Source organism: Hippoglossus hippoglossus, chromosome 12 (assembly GCF_009819705.1).
Source record: "Hippoglossus hippoglossus isolate fHipHip1 chromosome 12, fHipHip1.pri, whole genome shotgun sequence".
Taxonomy (NCBI): Eukaryota; Metazoa; Chordata; class Actinopteri; order Pleuronectiformes; family Pleuronectidae; genus Hippoglossus; species Hippoglossus hippoglossus.
Window position 1 is genome coordinate 13,722,131 of NC_047162.1, and position 6,587 is coordinate 13,728,717.

Consider the following 6,587-nt stretch of genomic DNA (forward strand, 5'->3'; position numbering starts at 1 on the left):
GTAATCGGAGATGAAATGGTTCGAGCCCGTGGAAAAGCAAACTGGCACCAGGTTCACTTTGGTTGAAATAGGGGAACATGTGCCACTTTACCCTAAATTCATATAAAATCCCTTTCAATGCAAAGAATGTCCCAAACAGCAGATAGGAGAAACTCTGAGTCGGTTTTCAACAAGGTTGTAAATGTTTATTTCCCTGATTAATGCTGTAACACAGGTTCAAGCTGTGGGTGTCACTCAGACGCAAACAGGTCTTTTTATGGCAACACTTCTAAATCCATTATCGTTCTCCACTCATGGATCAGTTTGTGGACTGCAAATCCTTGTGATGTCGCTGATTTGTTGCTGTCTGGGTTCATGGGCTAAAGATTCATTCACCTTTAAAGACACATGTATAAATATTTAACAGGCCATAACATACACTGCAGTCGCTCTCTCGACGCGTTGGACTTAGGAGTACTTGCTTTTGCTCCTCTGTCTTCTTGGGATTGTTTTATTTTGGACTGGGGTGCTGATATTCTGACTGGAGGAGCAGCGGCTTAGTTTTATAGACACACATTTAATGAATGAAATGATTTACTGGTGGCTGTGTGAGGAGTTTGAAGCTGATTGATTGTCCCTTCTTCGATACCCCCCTCCCCCCCTCACGGCGCTGCCCAAATGGATGGTTAATCCTCTCTCTCTCTCTCTCTCTCTCTCTCTGTCTATCTGTTGATTTCATCAAAAATCATTCTCATTTATTGTCCCAAAGAGTGAAACAGTAACTGACTTTGTTTTTTAGTTTTTCCTCTTGTGACATGTGCTTTCCTGCAAATACACTACAACACAATACACACACACACACACACACACACACACACACACACACACACACACACACACACACACACACACACACACACATTAGTTTGTCAATGCTATGCTTTTCTTATTTTTGAAACTGAAACTATGTGACAGTTGCACAGGAATTGTAGTGCCATAATGAATTACTAGAGAAATATTATTATTATTATCATTATCATTATGTTTACTAGTGTATATTCAAATGCAGTGTTGCTTTTACCTTAAAGTATTTGAATTACTCGCTTTATTTTATGAGCCAGCTGGTTTTTCAGACTCAGTACAGTACAGCAGAAATGTTCCTTGTTTCTAATGTATAACTAACGGACACATTGTTGCTAATAAAATGTTGTGAAAATCCTTCTCATCTGTTTTGTTGTTATTGTTGTTGATTTCACTAAAACTGAGAAAATAAACCTCATAATAAAAAGGTTTAAAGAGAGATTTTCTATGATGAGAATTCACATCCCCTGGACAGGACCATACTGTATATCTGCTAACTGTAAAATGTTGAATGATGGATTCAGCTTTAGAGTATGGTGCATCATCCTGGATTATTTTCTTTAGTAAACTGCTCAATGCATGCATAAATATGAGGAAGTGGAAAAATATGCCAAGTCAAGTCAAAGTTTATTTATATAGTACGTTTAAAACAACCACTGTCGACCAACGTGCTGAACAGGCTTACAACGAAAATAAAAGAATATTAAAACATACATGTATTCAATTATACAATAACAGATGAAATCAAGGTTTCAAACTTAACTGAGATTTGGAGCACCAGACACACACACACACTGCAACCCTGGACCATTTCCTGTAGAATCTTGTAGAAAATCAAACTGCAAGTTTGTCTGAAAATCTGTCTCAACTCGAAAACAATATAATTCTGCTGTGTTTGGTGCATATGTTGGATATTTGATTTAGATGAAACTAATAAGCCGACATCTGTTCAACATCTCAACTCGGAGGAGGACATTATCATTAGTGTGGCTAAATATATTATTTGCTCAATGCTTATTGGTGTGAATATATCTGAGAAGCAAACCAGTGAAACTAATAATGTGTTTTAAAGTCAAACAATCAGGCGTACTGTAAGAGATCAGACGTCAGCGTAAGAAAACAGTGAAGCCTTTATCCACATTTCATCCCGTCAGCCCTGGGGGCAACAAGGTGAGAGTCATGACAGCAAACATGTTTGAATGCGAGAGCGTGAAAGCATCGAGAATGGGACACTTAAGCGTGATGATAAACCGCCCTGACAGAGGCGAGGAAATGACAGCCACAATGAAATGTCACCCGCGCAACAGGACTACGGAAGCTTTATTCTGACAATAAACTGAGTGAGTCATGGCGCCAAGGAGACTAATCGTGCTGTAGAAAAAAACAAGTGAGAACTATTCCAGGGAGGAAATAGAGGTAGTTATTAGAAGGATGAGTCAGAGCTAATGAAATAGCACATACCACAGATAGATGCAGACAGATGGAGGCGCACAGGAGCTGATATTAAACCCAAGCCTCGCTGGCAGGGACATGAATAGCCATTTTGCGATGGCAATAATACAGCAGCGCCGTTTCAGACATGAAAACCCTCTCACATTATGATGGATTCCCCTTTGATGTAGATATATTCAACCTCCCACTTATTTCTACATGAATTGTGAGTACTGTACCAGGGAATTACTGTCACACTAACATTCCACCCACAAGACAAATTGGATGGAAATGTATTTACTTGTTCTCGTTACAGTCGCCGTAATTTACGAGTAATAATATCACAGGCACTTCAGGCGATGCTGGAGTGTAAGTTGCGCTGGGTTCAGTAAATGGCTTTTTTAAAACCCTGTCTGGCTGTTTTGAAGAGGCTTGGAGGGTTTTTCATTTGTGGACTTGCACACTTGAATGAACAATATGACATTTATGGGAAATTCCTACAAAGAAATCATCTTTGTTTCAGGTTTCAGACGTGTGCAGCATGCTGTAGCTCGGCTAAAGAGACTGGAAGCATCAGGGGCATTGAGATGAATGCCCATGTTGTTGGGAAGGTTGTACAGTATCGGGGGTTTTGATTGTTGTGAAAAAAACAACTAATTACTCTTGTTTATTCATACAAATACTTTAGAGTACTTTGGAATTTGGTTCGACAGCAGATAATAATTCATATTCCACATTTGACTGGAAAATTAAAAATCGAATTGTTGTGCAGGATTAAAGAATCTCTGTCTTCTGCCAACTGTGAATCCATCTGTCATGCTGCCCCATCAACACTTCACCAGTTAAACCCTGTGTATCACTGGGCATCATCAAAACATCACAAATTTTGTACTCATCATTGTTCTCTGTTATCACCCGCTCGGATGGACAATCGGATTTATTCTCACAGTCAAGAAGAAACTGTGTTATTCATTTATAAAGTTCTACTGTTGAAGCTTCCAAGCTATCTCACTTCTCTTCTCTCAATTCAATCTTACTACAGTACAGGATACAGTAACCACATCAGCTTAAATATCTCCTATGCTTTCACTAATGCTGGCAGAATTGGGTTCAGGTATCAAGCACATTTTTTGAGCTGCAATCCTCCAACTGCAGTCTTACATTCCACTTGGTGACTTTGAATATTTGCTACTTGATGTTAGTCATGATTCGACTTGTTGTGTTGTTTTTATCTGCTGATTGTGGATGTCTCCTATTCTCAAGAGATCAAAAATCTCAATGACACTGCAAAATAAAAAATAATCAAATAAAAAATAAAAGGCGAAAACGTGGGAGGTATGTAACAGCATCCTTTCGTCCTGACTGACATCGTCCACATTTGACTGCGTTGTTTTCTCGGTGATGTTTGAGCTTGATCATTCTTGTGTTTGTTTGCATGAAGTGTTTGTACTGTATTTGTATGAATGAGCACTGAGGGCTAAATGAATTATTTAGAGGCATAATCGTCTCCAGTGTAAGCAGAGCTCGTCGTGCGGCCTTTAGAGGTGTATTGATGTTTTATGACATGCTTTGAATTGTCGAGCCCTCACTCTGTAGCTCTGCACTCACTCTCTCGCTGTCTGTCCACTGCATCTCTTATGGCCTCTCTCTCTCGCTCTATCCCTTCATCTTCTGCAGCCTCCCCTACTCTCTAGTATTTTGTGTGTTGTGTGTTGTGTGTTGTGTGTGTGTGTGTAGGTCTGTTTTATGGTTCCTGCCCATAATTCCCCAGCAGTGGAATTTAGATGCAGCACAGATGAGTGGCTGGGACTCCATGAATTATGGACACGACAGATAGGGGGCTTTCCAACTAATATTACAAACCAAAGCTTCCCTACCCCGTGTCCTCATCTCCTCTTATTGTCCTGCTGCTTCAGCCTCCTGTCCTGTTCCTTCCACTCATGATGCTCAGATTTCCCTAACACTCATTTTCTGTAAAATAGGATTTTGAAACTGTCGTTGTTCATGCGCTATTTACTCTTAGAAAAAACACAAATAACAATCACTATTGATAAAGGCCTTGTTGAAATTGTCTCAGCTATGTCCCAAGTCCAAGGAAAAACAAATAGCTGAGTTTCACATTAATCCTTGATCTTGGAAACAATGATATCAGTCAAGGTCGACTCATATTACAGAGATTACAACTGCATCTCACAGAAAAGAAAAGTAGAAAGTCAAACTAAGGTTGTGTTTTGTGTTTCTTTATGTTGGTTATTCAAAATACAAATGTGAATGTTGGACTCAATGCAGGCTTCGTTACAAGAAAATACAAATTTCAAATATACCCTGTGCTGTTATCATACATTTAAAAGTTGAATGGCACTCTTGGAGCATATAATAACGCCAAGACCCAATAGTCCTAATAAACTTTGCACACTCATAGATATCAATTACCTAAATGTGCCTGATTTAAAAAAAATCAAGATCCATCAATAAATTTCTGGGAAGTTTCTGAAAATGTCAGAAAATGTATCTTGCAATGTTAAAGACAGTGATTTGAAAAAAAATCTTGGCAAATGATATGGGCAAAAATGTTATGAGTTCCATCTTGGTTCATGTCCCATCCTTCCACCAAGTTTCGTGGACATTATTGCAGAATTCTTTGACAAAATGAATAATGATTTTGTGTCTTTAATTAACAAATATCATATGGCACTCATTCAGAGTACGCACTTATTGCTGTGTCAGAGATATGGAAAGATATTTCCACGTCTCACACACACACAATTGCATGCAAGAGCTGTTACCGCCCGGTGTGTGTAATCTTTCGATTTCTAAAAGGAGGAAAGGCCATGCCTCCTGTCTGAATTTTTCATTCCCCACCCTCTCTGTCTCCGTATAACAACTGATAAATAAGCAATGACTTCTGAGGACATAAAGCAAGAATGGACTCAATTTTATGTCCTCCACACCCCCGACATAAACTCCTCTGGATACACACTCTGTCTGCCTTTCTCTGTCTCTTCTCACCCTCTTCCTGTCTCCATAAACCCTGTCTCTCTTGCTCTCCATCTCTCTCTCTCTCTCTCTCTCTCTCTGGTTTGAGAGCTAAATCTTGCTGTATTCCTCTTCCATTGGTACTTGCTCAGTGAACCATACTGGAAAGATTGTATGCAGTGGGAAAACGTGTGTGTTTTTGTATGTGTGTGTGTGTATGTGTGTGTGTGTATGTGTGTGTGTGTCTGTGTTTGTGGTTTGAACGTGACCTTTTACTTTGCTAATCCACCACCGATTTAGATTTAGAGCACTGGTGGCTTTGGATCGGTCTGAGAGGCAGCTTGGTTGGTGAGCAGTCCTCAGTGGCCTCCGTTTAGATTACAGCGCCCTGAATATGTGCCACAGCATCACACTCTGATTATGCAATATTCTTCTCAGTCAAGAAGTGTGTGGGTTGCTTCAGACAGAGGGTGAAAGGGAGAGAGTCTGGATGTAATTGATGTGAGTGGGAATCAAGGAGGAGATGAGATGAGCAGAGAAATGAAAGAGTCCATTTGAGCAGTGCTTTGACACCATCTGGTGGGCAGAGAGAGGGGTGGGTTTGTCGACGTGTTCTAATCAGGCAACACAGTAAAGAGGTTGGTTGGTGAATTGAGTAGAACTGAAACTTCAGGTTGATCATTAGAAAGACAGTGTGGAGCTATTCTGATAATCGAGAATTTATAGATTAAAAACAGTGCAAAAGTAACATTTTCTTGTAAGAGGATTTTCTTTTCTCTTGTGTCCCTGAATTCTGAATACTGTGGTTGTTGGGTTTGGACTGTAAATACAACAAAACAAGAATATTTTTGTTTGTTAGCGATTCATTTGTATATAATTTATTTTGACAATCACTCACTGACGGAATAATATTCGGAGTGATTTAAAAAAATGATTTAAATCATGTGCGCTTATTCTTGTACAGAATAAGCACAGTGAAAACAAATTAATTTCACGTCAACTATTTCTATTAAAGTTTGATTTATTACCTTTAACTCCAACGTAAAACAAAAATAATATTGTAAGTTAATTACGCTTATTACTTAGCCTTTATCCGCAAATATTTGAGTCTCCCCACCAAACTACTTCTACTTCTACTTCTACGCCATTGTCGCAACGTTGTTACCAGGGTAACCAAACCACTCGCAGTCCCGCCTCTCGGCCTCAACAACCAATCACGTTGCAGTCTCAGTCTGTTTGCCGTCAGCCGCGAACTCTAAACGTCCTGCTCTTCGCACGTTGCTCTTCTGTTGCGTTAAAATCCACCATAACACGGTCGTTTTCGTCACATTTACGGCAGT